Consider the following 13,145-nt stretch of genomic DNA (forward strand, 5'->3'; position numbering starts at 1 on the left):
CAGTTCATTCCATAGATGTTCCACAGGATTTGAATTGAGGCTGCATCAGCCATTCTACTTTTGTACATTCATATACATGAACCATTCTCAAAAAGCACTGGTGATATGGGATGGGCATTACCTTGCTGAAATAAGCACAGGTCTGTATCAAAGAATTGTCACATTGTAGGGAGCATGGAACTGTTCAAAATGTTAAGATAGGTGCCAGCATTCATGATTTGCTGCAGAACCAACAAAAGGTTTTAGGCCATGAGAAATGGCACCACACATCACCCCACCTCTTTAGAACTTCATTACTGGCACAATGGCAATGGATGTTCACCAGGCATTCTCCACATCCACACCTGCTCAGCTAATTGGAATAAGGCATAATGAGATTTTCATAACTCAACAGAACCGATTTCCACTGCTCAATGGTTCAATTACATTGTTTGCTGCATCATGCAAGGCAACACTGCTGACTGTGACTCTCCATGAAACCTAGGCTATAGGGTTCCATATGTAGTGTCTGTACAGACACCAACTCCTGATAATGCCTTAAACTCCTGGTTTATGTTCTACAGGAATGTCTGATGAGATTGTCATACTCCCCTTCCAAGTGCCCTCCAGTTACATGGAGCAAAGTTTTATGGTCTTCCTGTGCATTGCTGAATGGTGGTGATGCTATTGTGTTTCCATTTCATGATAACATTGCCAACAATCAACTCCGGAATAGCATAGGCTCCCAAAAATTGTATGAATCAAGAAGCTAGCAATGTGACACCTGAAAATAACATCCCCTCTCAAAACCAGTCAGTTCAGCTCCACATGCCACAATGAGAACAACTAGCTTGTGTGGTTCATACACTCTCCTATATACCAGTCTGGGTCATTTGTTTATCCAATAGATTATGAAAAGCAACTAACTTTTTGTATGATTTTGACCCAAGGAGAGGAAAATCAACCTATCAATGATTCATGATCTGCATTGAGTATTATCATTATCTTGTCATTATGATGAATTTACGTTTCTCCTTAATGTGCTGTAAGATTTGTGTGTCCGTATTCAGAATTAACATAACAGAATTCATTTAAAAAGTTATGTTTTCTTTTATATTACTGTAATATGAGCAATACATGAAGGAACCAGTTTTTTCCTGCTTCCTTCGTGTATCATGGCCGTGAAATCCAACTGTAACCGGAGGTGCAGCACCATTGTGATATTCAAGCCCGAGGCGGGATTCGAACCCACGACCTTTGGGTTGCCAGGCAGGCGCTTAACCCACCTGACTAGCCCGGTTGGCACAAAAGTAATGATGAACAAGTATGCCACAGAAAGGGAAATAATGATTGAAGGAGCAGTAATTGAAAAGGTGGAGTCATATACTTATCTGGGACAAGTTATTAGCTGTAATAACAATAAATGGCTGGAAGTCAAGAGAAGAATAAATTTTGGATGGATAACATTCAGGAAATATAGTCGCATACTGAAGAGCAATATCCCAGTTTGTCTGAAATGTAAAATAATGAACCAATGTATACTCCCCACCATGACTTATGGAAGTGAAACTTTGGCACTCACCAAAAGAATGGAAGAGAAGCTGAGAACTACACAGCGAAGAATGGAACGAATTATATTGGGAATCAGACTGTTAGATAAGAAGAGAAACACATGGATTAGGCAGCAAACTCAAGTAAAGGACGTTCTTATCAAAACTAAAGAACTAAAATGGTCTTGGGCAGGACACATAGCTCGAAGACATGATGACAGATGGACTAAGAAAATAACAGAATGGTATCCAAGAGGAGCTAGAAGAAAACCTGGAAGACAAAGGCGGAGATGGATAGATGAAATTCATGAGTTTGTGGGTAGTAAATGGATGGCCAGTGCTCAAAACAGAAGGAGCTGGAAAGTTGCTGGAGAGGCCTTCATCCTGCAGTGGATTGAAAATGGCTGATGATGATGATGAATAAAACAGAAGTAAATAATTTATCTGCCTAGAAAATATATGCCTAGAACAGCATATATTTTCAACAAAAAATAAATTTTTAGTAGGATTTTTTTTTTTTTACCATATCACAATTCCTTTGCCAAGTTTAACATGATTTTAAACATGAATGTGCTTCATTTCATCAAGCTTAATCCATTTTCTAACGAGATTCATAAAGGGTAATGTTTACTGGGATAATATAATATTTTTCTGCCATTTATTACAATTATCACTTGTTTACATTATAATTTCAAAATAGTCTCCACTGCAATGAACACACTTGCACCATCATTCAACTCAATTACAAAATCCAGTTTGATAAGATGCAACAGGCTACTGAATGAGCACTTCTCACTTATGCTCATTCAGTAAACTTCATAACACAATGCTAAACTATCTTTGCTAATTACAGCTATATAAGCTGGTCACAGGGCACTTGAACAAATAAGTAATCAGTTTAACATTATTTTAGAGAGAGAGAGAGAGAGAGAGAGAGAGAGAGAGAGAGAGAGAGAGAGAGAAAATCGGTATATTAAGTTGATATTTATAGAGAAGGTTAATCATGAAGCTTCTTCAGAAGCCTTTCTTGTTTTAAATACTAATTTTCCAAGCTAAGTCAAAAGACAAATGATATAAACCTTCATGTTTGAATTGAACAGTTCTTATGTCTTGTAAACCAGTGCTTTATTTTTTATGCATTATTTATTGTAGTATATAGTTGTGCATGATATTTTATTTTCACATGGCTTCCATGGTTAATATTTTCCCATAAGCAACAATTTACACACACACACACACACACACACACACACACACACACACACACACACACACACACACACACACACACACACACACACACACACACACACACACACACACACACACACACACACACACACACACACACACACACAATTCCATGACAAAGGTAAAATTTTTAACTGTAATCAAACTTTTTTTTTTTTTTTTTCCATTTTTACTCAGACATTGGACATTTTCTGTCTATCACTTTCAGTTCTAAAGTAACCTAAAGCTAGTCACCTTGTGTAGCAGGAGCAGCATAATGCAAAGATGAAACTCTTTTTTTTTTTTGCCTGGATTACAAGTATCACACAGTAAATAGTAGTAGTAGTGGCATGTGATGGAAGTAAGCAAGTGTATGAGCTTATGCAGCATCAGCTAAAAAAAATACACCATTCCCTCCAAATGCCTGTCCAGTTCCTCCTTAAATTTATTTAACCAATCAACTTCCACGACAGATGGCAGTTTGTTCCACCAATTAACCACCCGCTGGCTAAAGGCAAATTTCCGCACATCTATTCTACATCTTTCTTTTCTTAATTTCAATTTATGCCCCCTTAGGTTCGTAATCTGAACAAGTGGAAGGATCCCATCAGAATTCAGCTTGCTCAACCCATTCAAGGCCTTATACACCTCAATCAGATCACCGTGCAGGTGCCTAGTCTCCACCCACTGCAATTTGCAGAATTTAAGCCTCTCTTGGTAAGAGGATCCTTCATTCCCCTCACCAATCTTGTTGCCCTTCTCTCTACATGCTCAAGCAAATCTACATCCGTCCTAAAATGAGGCCTCAAGACCTGTACGCAGTACTCAAGGTGTGGCCTGACCATTGCCTTATACAGAGGGACAATCACCTCCTTTTCCCTGCTAGTAAAATTCCTATATATCATTGACAAAACTCCATGACCTGCCCTGGCAGCCTGTCTGCATTGCTCAGAAAACTGCATATCTGACTGCACAATTACTCCCAGGTCTTTTTCATTTTCTACCACCTTAAGCGTAGTACCACACAGTTGGTATTTTTTTTTTTTTTACTTCTACCCATATGCAGTACTTTGCATTTGTCAAGGTTAAACTCCAGTTGCCACTTCTTAGCCCATCTGCCCAAATTATCTAGATCCTGTTGCAGTAGCACACTGCCATTACTGTCATTAACAACCCTGCCAACCTTTGTATCATCTGCAAACTTCAACACTAAGCCTGATATACCTTCATCAATATCATTGATAAATATACAAAACAACAACAGTGGACCCAAAACCGAACCCTGTGGGACTCCACTAATAACATTAGTCCACGAAGAGCAGCACCCATTAATTACCACCCTCTGGCTTCTCCCACTCAAACATCCTTTTATCCATGGTAGCAACTTACCCTTAATACCATTCTGCTCCAATTTGTACAATAGTCTTCCAGGCGCAACAGTGTCAAAAGCTTTCCTGAAATTCAAATATATGATATCAAAATTATTTTTTGCATCCAGTTCCTTTGTAACCACATCATAATATCCTATCAAATTTGTCAGACAAGACTTTCCCTTAACAAACCCATGCTGTGTCTGAATTATTGCTGCAGTCTTGTCTAGATGATCCTGCAATGCATCTTTAACCAGTGACTCCATTATTTTACCCAGAACAGAAGTTAAACTAACTGGTCTGTAATTACTCGTGTCGCCCTTCGATCCCCCTTTGTGAATTGGGGATACATTTGCAGATCTCCAGTCCGTGGGGACCTCCCCTGAGTCCAAGGATGCTCTCATAATTATGGCTAAGGGTTTGCTTAGTTGCTTTGCCGCCTCCTTTAATATAACTGGATAGATCCCATCCACCCCAGTTGCCTTTCTTATGTTTAACTTCAACAATTTCTCCTCTACTTTGCTCTCAGTTATTACAAAATCATTAAGCACCCTGCTACAATTTGATAACCTTCTGCAATTTTCAAACCTTAATAACTCCTCTTGTGTGAATGTAGATGCAAAATACTCATTCAGTTTGTTTGCTATCTGAGCAGGATCATCAACAGTGGAACCATCGATATCAAGTGGACCATCAGATTCATCCCCTTCCTTTTAGAGTTTATATAGCAAAGCAAAAGGCTCAAGCTAATGGAAGCGCTGTGGCTCAGAGCAGAACTGAGGGGGGCAGTTGTCCTCTTACTCACAGCCTTATAAAATGCACTGTTTGCTTGATGTTTGCAGAGCAATCGGGTGCGGGACATGATACTGCCAAGGGGGATGTCTTTGTGTGTGCGCGATGCAAGGAGTGTATCGATATCAGGCAACAACTCGGCGTTCTTGTGGGCCTATATGAGAGCTTGAAGGACAGGGTGGATGCCCTCGAAGAAACTAAATTGAGGGGCCCATCAAGCTCTCAGCTGCCCACATCAACGCCAGAGCTTGCACTTGGGCATCGCGTGACACAGAGGCAACCCCCAAGGCAGAATGCGCTGGTCCCGAAGGAACTAGTAGTTGTTGGTGACTCTATTGTCAGGAAAACGGGGAACATGCTTTGTAAAAAAGATAGGTGGAACAGGACCAGGGTATGTCTACCAGGGGCAAAGGTTGATGACGTTGTAGAGCGAATATCATCTTTTAAGGGCACAAAAGGTGATATAGTTGTACACGTTGGCACTAATAATATTAAGAGTAGGAGACCGGCAGAATTACTTAACAAGTACAGGTCACTGTTGAACAAAAGCCGAGAATTAGGGTTGAATTTGAAAGTGTCTGCAATTCTGCCCAGACACGATAGGAGGGAGTATATGATGAGAGCCTTGTTGATCAATTCGGCCCTGGAAAGATTGTGCAAGGCTCAAGGGGTAGAATTTTTTTCAGCCTGGACTGTACTTGTTAACAGGAGAGATTGCTTCTACAGGGATGGGATACACTTAAATAGAAAGGGTGCAAGAATATTTGCTGATGCTATCGAGGCAGTGTTAGGTGGGTTGGAAAACTGCTAGCTTGGGGGGAGACAAAGACCAATAGATTGACAGTAGCCACTGGCAGAGGTGAAAGAGATTCTTGCACTGCTTCTATTAGAATGAGCAGAAGCCTGAAAAACAAGATGCATGGTATTTCAGAGACTGCTGGGAGCCATTGCGGTACAAATAAACACATGGGTTGTGTTAGGGTAGCTAAGAATAGAAACAGGTGCAGGTATACTTGCGTGTACACCAATGCTAGGAGTTTAGTAAATAAATTTGATGAATTTGAGGTATTGCTCAAAACATCAAAGGCAGATATTGTTGGGATATCAGAGACGTGGTGTCACACAGATATAAGGGATGCAGAACTGGAATTTGGGGAGTACAACGTCTACAGAAAGGATAGACAGGATAGGAAGGGAGGAGGGGTTATGCTATTAGTTAAGAAACACATAAAAACCAAGGAAGTGAAGCCAGTCGACATCGCTGGACAGTGCAGTGTTGAGTCAGTTTGGTGTGACATAAGCATTGGGAGATCAAAATTGAGAGTAGGAGTGTGCTATAGGCCTAATGACTCTGATGAGTATAATAAGCAACTGTACAGGGAAATAGAGTGGGCCAGTAAATCAGAGAGTCTTATAATGGGAAGATTTTAATTTCCCACATATTGACTGGAATTTGGGGGCTGGTTACTCACACACTAGCAGGGCTTTTGTGGATTTATTGGATGATTGTTTTCTACATCAGCATGTTCAGGAGGCAACTAGAGGGAGTAATACTCTTGATTTGATTATCAGCAGTGATTCTTCATGCATTAAGAATCTGCAGATAAATGAACCACTAGGTGGCAGTGATCACAGTGTGCTGAAGTGGGATTTACTGAAAGAGGTAACTACCATTAGGGGTAAAGGGAAGGGTTATTGCTTCCGTAAAGGCGACTACGATGGACTGAGACAGTATTTAAATTCTATACAGTGGGACCAACTGATGATGTTACCAACAGCAAATTCAAAATGGGAAGCATTCAAAGAACATATCTTGGAAGCTACTAGGCTTTACATACCAACTAAGAAATATTGTTCAAGATTTAGGCCAAAATGGATGTCAGATGAACTAATGAGGCATATGGCAGAGAAGAAAAATGCATGGGATACTTACAAATTAACACATGACACAGAAGCCTATGATAGATACAAGTTGATATGCAACCAAGTTACAAAGGAGGTTAGGCAGGCGAAGGCAGATTATGAGAAATCCTTGGCAAGGGATGCAAAGAAAAACAGCAAAGAGTTCTTTACTTATGTAAACTCTAGAAGGAAGGGGATGAATCAGATTGGTCCACTTGATATTGATGGGTCAACTGTTGATGATCCTGCTCAGGTAGCTAACAAACTAAATGAATATTTTGCATCGACATTCACACATGAGGAGTTATTCAGCGAGGGGAATGCCAGAGGTGTATTCAACTCTAGCAGTAAGCTACAGAATCTTGAAATAACTGGGAGTAAAGTGGAGGAGAAACTGTTGAAGATAAACACAAGAAAGGCACCCGGGGTGGATGGGATCTATCCAGTTATATTAAAGGAGGCAGCAAAGGAAGTAAGCAAACCCTTAGCCATAATTATGAGAGCTTCCTTGGACTCAGGGGAGGTACCCATAGACTGGAAATGTGCAAATGTGACCCCAATTCACAAAGGAGGATCAAAGGCTGACACAAGTAACTATAGACCTGTGAGCTTAACTTCTGTTCCAGGAAAATTAATGGAGGCACTGGTTAAAGAAGCACTGCAGGATCATTTAGACAAGACTTCAGTTATAGCTCAGACACAGCATGGTTTTGTTAAGGGGAAGTCTTGCCTGACCAACTTGATTGGATACTATGATGCAGTCACAAAAGAACTGGATGCAGGGAATAACTTTGATATTATATACTTGGATCTTAGAAAGGCTTTTGATACTGTTGCACATGGAAGACTGCTACACAAATTGGAGCAGTGTGACATTGGAGGCAAATTGCTGCTATGGATAAAGGGGTGGTTGAGTGGGAGAAGACAGAGAGTGGTAATCAATGGACACTGCTCATCGTGGACTAATGTTATTAGTGGAGTCCCTCAGGGCTCAGTGTTGGGTCCATTATTGTTTTCTGTATTTATAAATGATATTGATGATGGTATATCAAGCTTAATGTCTAAGTTTGCAGATGATACAAAGGTTGGCTGGCGCCTCCGTAGCCAGGTGGGAAGGAGCAGCAGTGCGTAGCACACGCTTCTTGATTAGACCGGGGTTCGAGCCCGTCACCACCAAATACGGAGGATGCGGAAAGGTCATTCAGGGAATGACCACCGCATATCCCGGAGCAATATGGCCTTAGTTGCTAATGCTCCTAAAAACCAAATAACAACAATAACAACAACAAAGGTTGGCAGGGTTGTCAAGGACACTACTGACACTACACTGCTGCAACAGGATCTGGAAAGGTTGAGCAGATGGGCTGAGAGGTGGCAAATGAAGTTTAACATTGACAAATGTAAAGTACTACACATGGGAAACAGCAACCCCAGGGCAACGTATCAACTCTGTGGTACTACACTGACAGTGGTAGAGAATGAAAGGGACTTGGGGGTGATTGTGCAGGCAGATATGAAGTTCTCTGAGCAGTGCAGACGGGCTGCAAGAGTAGCTCATGGAGTATTGTCAATGATATACAGGAATTTTTCCAGCAGGGATAAGGAGGTGATTATTCCATTGTACAAGGCAATGGTCAGGCCACACCTAGAGTACTGTATACAGGTCTGGAGGCCTCATTTCAAGAAGGATGTAGAGCTGCTGGAACGAGTACAGAGAAGGGCAACAAGATTAGTGAATGGAACAAAGGAGTGCTCTTACGAGGAAAGGCTTACGTTTTGCAAATTACAGTGTCTGGAGACTAGGCACCAGCGAGGTGATCTGATAGAGGTGTATAAAGCCTTGAATGGTTTAAGCATGCTCAATGCTGATGGGATTCTTCCTCTAGCTCAGAAAAATCACCTGAGAGGGCATAAATTCAAATTGAGGAAAGACAGATGTAGGATAGACGTGCGGAAATTTGCCTTTAGCCAGCGGGTGGTTGGTTGGTGGAACAGACTGCCATCCCTTGTGGTGGAGGTTGATAGCCTAAATAAGTTTAAGGCTCAGCTGGACAGGTATTTTGAACGAACAGAGGGGTGAAGTGGAAGTGGGTTTTTTTTTTTTTTTTTGGCTGATGCTGCATAAGCTTGCTTTCTTGCATCAAATGCCTCTACTAATGCTAATGCTAATAAGTAAAGAAATCCGTGCTGTTTTTCTTAGCATCTTTTGCCAAAGATTTCTTATAATCTGCCTTCACCTGCCTAACCTCCTTTATGACCTGATTACAGACTAGCTTACATCTGCCATAGGCTTCTGAGTCACTTGATAATTTATATGCATCCCATACATTTTTCTTCTCTGTTAAGAGTCTCATTAGTTCATTTGATAACCATTTAGGCCTAAACCTTGAACAATATTTCTTAATAGGTATGAAACATTTAGTAGCATCCACGATTAATTCCTTGAATGCTTCCCACTAAATAATATTCCAAAATATGGATTCTTTCTTGTGAAAGCATGAACATATCCAACATAGTCCTTGTTTTAATGTACAACTCATATATATAGAGCTACATGACTGTTGTGGCAGCAGAAACAACTTATTAATCCAGTAATCACATACAAGAAATTTACTGAATTTCTCCACAGCAGAATTAATTCTCTTTAATACTGGCTACCTTAACACATTAATTATTCACAAATGTTTATCATAAAAACTAAAAGATTATTAATATTTTAAATGAAATTTAACAAAATTCCATAGCATTAACAAGAATATCTGATTAAAATTTTTTTCCAGAGAAGACAACGGAGTCACTGGCAAAAGAAGTAAAGCAGGACCATCTGAACAGGAGTACAGTTTTGCTGCAGTGACAGCATGGATTTGTTACGGGGAAGTCTTGTCTGACCAATTTGACTGAATACCGTGATGCAGTAACAAAGGAACTGGATGGAAAAAATAATTTTGATATAATATTCTTTGATTTCAGAAAAGTTGTAGATGCCATTGCACATAAAAGACTGCTGTGCAAATTGTTGTAGTGGGTCATTATGAGCAAGTTACTACAGATAAAGAGTTGAGTGACAGAAGACAGAGAGTGGTTATTAATGGATTCTGCTCTTCTTGAACAAATGTTAGGAAATTCAAGGAAGAACTAGGCAACTACTGGAGTGTATACACAAGTGATGTGGGGATTTTTTATTATTTTTTTTTGACTCGTGCATTATAGGTTTGCTTTCTTGCATTATTTGCCACTCCTAATTCTAATACTTTGAATTCCATTTAAACTGAAATGGACATATTTTGGTTCTAAATTAACTGTGAATTAAGCAGGTTTCACTTTATACAAAAAAGTATATACTTTATTCACATTTAAGAAAATATACTACAGTACAAGAACATGTGAAAAAATTTAATAGGTACGTATTATTTTTAGAAAAAGAAAAATAATGAAGTTTGCTCTTTCCTTTGTATCTGGTTATTATTTGGTTTGCCTTCCTTGAATAGTACTACAAAAATATAAAGCATCATCTTGTCAGTGAGAATAGCATGTCCTGTTGTTCCATGGAGCCGAGTCGAGACTCATTAAAGCTGATACTTCAGCATGTTTTTCATGTATGTTGATGAGGTCAAGTTTTTGTCCAATAGAAAGAATGATCCTTTTCCATTCTGACATGATGGATATACAACCTTTGATAAGGTACAACAACCTTTCTTTCTTTACAAAACTGTACAAAGCAGACATTGATTGCCCAGAAATTTGGGAAGTCATAGCTTGGAGAATCCCCAGGAAAGCAGCAAGATCCAAACCAACACTAGCCCCGTTATTAACTCGACTCCGTTTAATCAAAAGGCACTTCCCATTCAACACTCTGTTCTTTGTCAATGGTTTGAATATAGACCCGGTCTTAATAGCCCATAACAAAGTTCTCCTGTCACAATTGGCTAAACTCATACTAATGAATCTTCACCAAACTAAATATAACCGCAATGTTACATCCTTCCTCTCCTTTCACCCTGAATTTACAGTATAGATGTCTAGGGTAGCACATATGAGTACCTCATCAGGTACCTCCAGTCTTTATGTTTTGAACTGCAGTTTCTCATGCATTAGCTAATCTTGAGAATTTAGTGATAGCCAAGTCACAACAATTATGTGTATTTAATTTAAACTACAGGTGTCAATAATTTTGTCTTTCCTATTAATTGTATTCTAAACATGTGTCTTTATGCTGTAAGCCCCTATAACTGTTTCATCGATTGTCCCGGGGAAAGCTCAGCATTGTCAGCATGTTTTCTGTACTGTATAGATGGTACTTCTCTATACGGCCACACTGGTCCGGCACTTTGTTCAGAATGCCTTTTGGACAAACCTGCAACCACTGGCTTGTCTCGAGCTGTTGCCTCTGCATTGTAGGAACTCGTGACTGAGGGCTAATAAACGGAATTTAATTAATACATGGATGCAATAAAAAAAAAAAAAAAAAACAACCTGGAAAATAATGTTAAAAGAGTGCATAGTTGTAAAATTGAAGGACTGCTTTGCTTTTGTTATCTGACCTACACTGACTTAGACTTGTACAGGCTGCAGAGATTCTGATTACTCCACCCCAAGATAGGACTAATGGACTTGTCCATTGATGATAGTGATAGCTTAAGAGTTAGCTCTCAGATTACTCAATTATTTATGCATTTTGTGACCACCTCAAAAATAGAAAATACGACCATCATGTACATGAAGTTTTGGTGAGTTTGTGGGTATGTATTTTAAGACTGACAGGGAGTTTTCTTGTTTGAAATTGGTTTCGATTTTGACATTTCATTGTTGTTTTTGTCTATATTATTCTATAATGGCTGCCATTACATAATGCAAACCCGTAACTGTCAGCTTATAGTTTAAAATTGTTGGCTACCCAAAATCTTTGGGATAGACTATTTTTAAAGGTGATTTTGAACACAATAACAGATGCAACATGGTCGGGAGACATTTTTCAGCCTTTTTTTGACCACTACCTTGCTGCCTTGAACTTTATTTTCATGTCTTGGCATTTGCCTGTAAAATAAAATAAATATCAGTGAATTTTCTGCCATTATTTGGCATTGACGAATATTGATTTTGGAGAGAAAACAGCATAGGAGTTCGCCATTTTGATTAGACACTTGGAGGATGGAGTTGAAAGTGCTAAAAATTGAAAACTTGGTAAAAAATGGTAAATTATTGAATAATATTGATTTATTGTGTATATTATGGTATACACCGATGAGCCAAAACAGCTCGTACTCGGCGAGGCACGGATGCTACAAGATTTCTAAATGTGTCTTGTTGTATCTGGTACCAACACGTAACCAGTAGATCCTTTAACTCCTGTAAGGTCCGTGGTCGATACGCCGCAGATCGGAGTTGATGTTCCAACATAAACCACAGATGCTCGATGGGATTGATGTCTGGGGAATTTGGAGGCCAGGGCAATACCTGTGAGTCTTCCTCATGTTCTGCGAACCAGTCTCAAACAATCTGGGCAGTGTGGCATGCCACATTATCCTGCTGAAAGATGGCACCGCCAGAGTTGTTGTTGTTGTTGTTATTATTTTGGTTATTAGGAGCATTAGCAACTAAGGCTATATTGCTCCGGTGGTCATTCCCTGACCTTTTCGTATCCTCCGTATTTGGTGGTCATGGGCTCGAACCCCGGTCTAATCAAGAAGCTTGTGCTACGCACTGCTGCTCCTGCCCACCTGGCTACAGAGGCGCCTCACCACCAGAGGGGAAGACCTTTGCCATGAAAGGGTGTACCTGGTCAGCAACGATGTCAAGGTAGGTGGTAGACAGAGTGCCCAGCACATGGATGACTGGACCCAGAGTATCCCAGCGGAACACTGCCCAAAGCATGACACCACCACCACCAGCTTGTTTCGTCCCACTGGGGAAGTGATGGTACATCCAGGTACCATCACTTCCCCAGGTAAACGATGCACACGTACCCGGCCGTCCACATGGTGAAACAGGAAACATGATTCATCGGACCAGACGACCTTCTTCCAATCACTCAAGGTCCAGTTTTCATGCTTGTGTACCCATTGTAGGCGCTGTTGCTGGTGAACCGTGGTTAGCATGGGCACTCGGAGAGGCATGCGGCTACGCAGCCCCATTTTCAGCAGGATTCGATGTACTGAGAGTTGTGACACATTACTCCTGTCACCAGCATTCCAATTACTGGGAAGTTGCGCCACAGTCACCGTTCTGTTGCCACGTACCATCTGAGAGAGCCTTTGTCCGCCTCGAGCATCGATGAGCCATGGTCGTCCAACACCTCGCTGGCGGTTTGTGGGTTTCCCCTTTT

The 13,145-nt window shown here is 40.4% G+C and overlaps 1 protein-coding gene across 1 annotated transcript in view; it reads right to left on the reverse strand.

Annotated features, from left to right (window-relative positions):
* LOC150091547 (cholesterol transporter ABCA5-like) overlaps positions 1-13,145 on the reverse strand; it is a 389,022-nt gene that overhangs the window by 18,673 nt on the left and 357,204 nt on the right. The window lies entirely within an intron of this gene.

This window comes from Mastigoproctus giganteus, chromosome 1 (assembly GCF_048544385.1).
Source record: "Mastigoproctus giganteus isolate SK-2022 chromosome 1, ASM4854438v1, whole genome shotgun sequence".
Taxonomy (NCBI): domain Eukaryota; kingdom Metazoa; phylum Arthropoda; class Arachnida; order Uropygi; family Thelyphonidae; genus Mastigoproctus; species Mastigoproctus giganteus.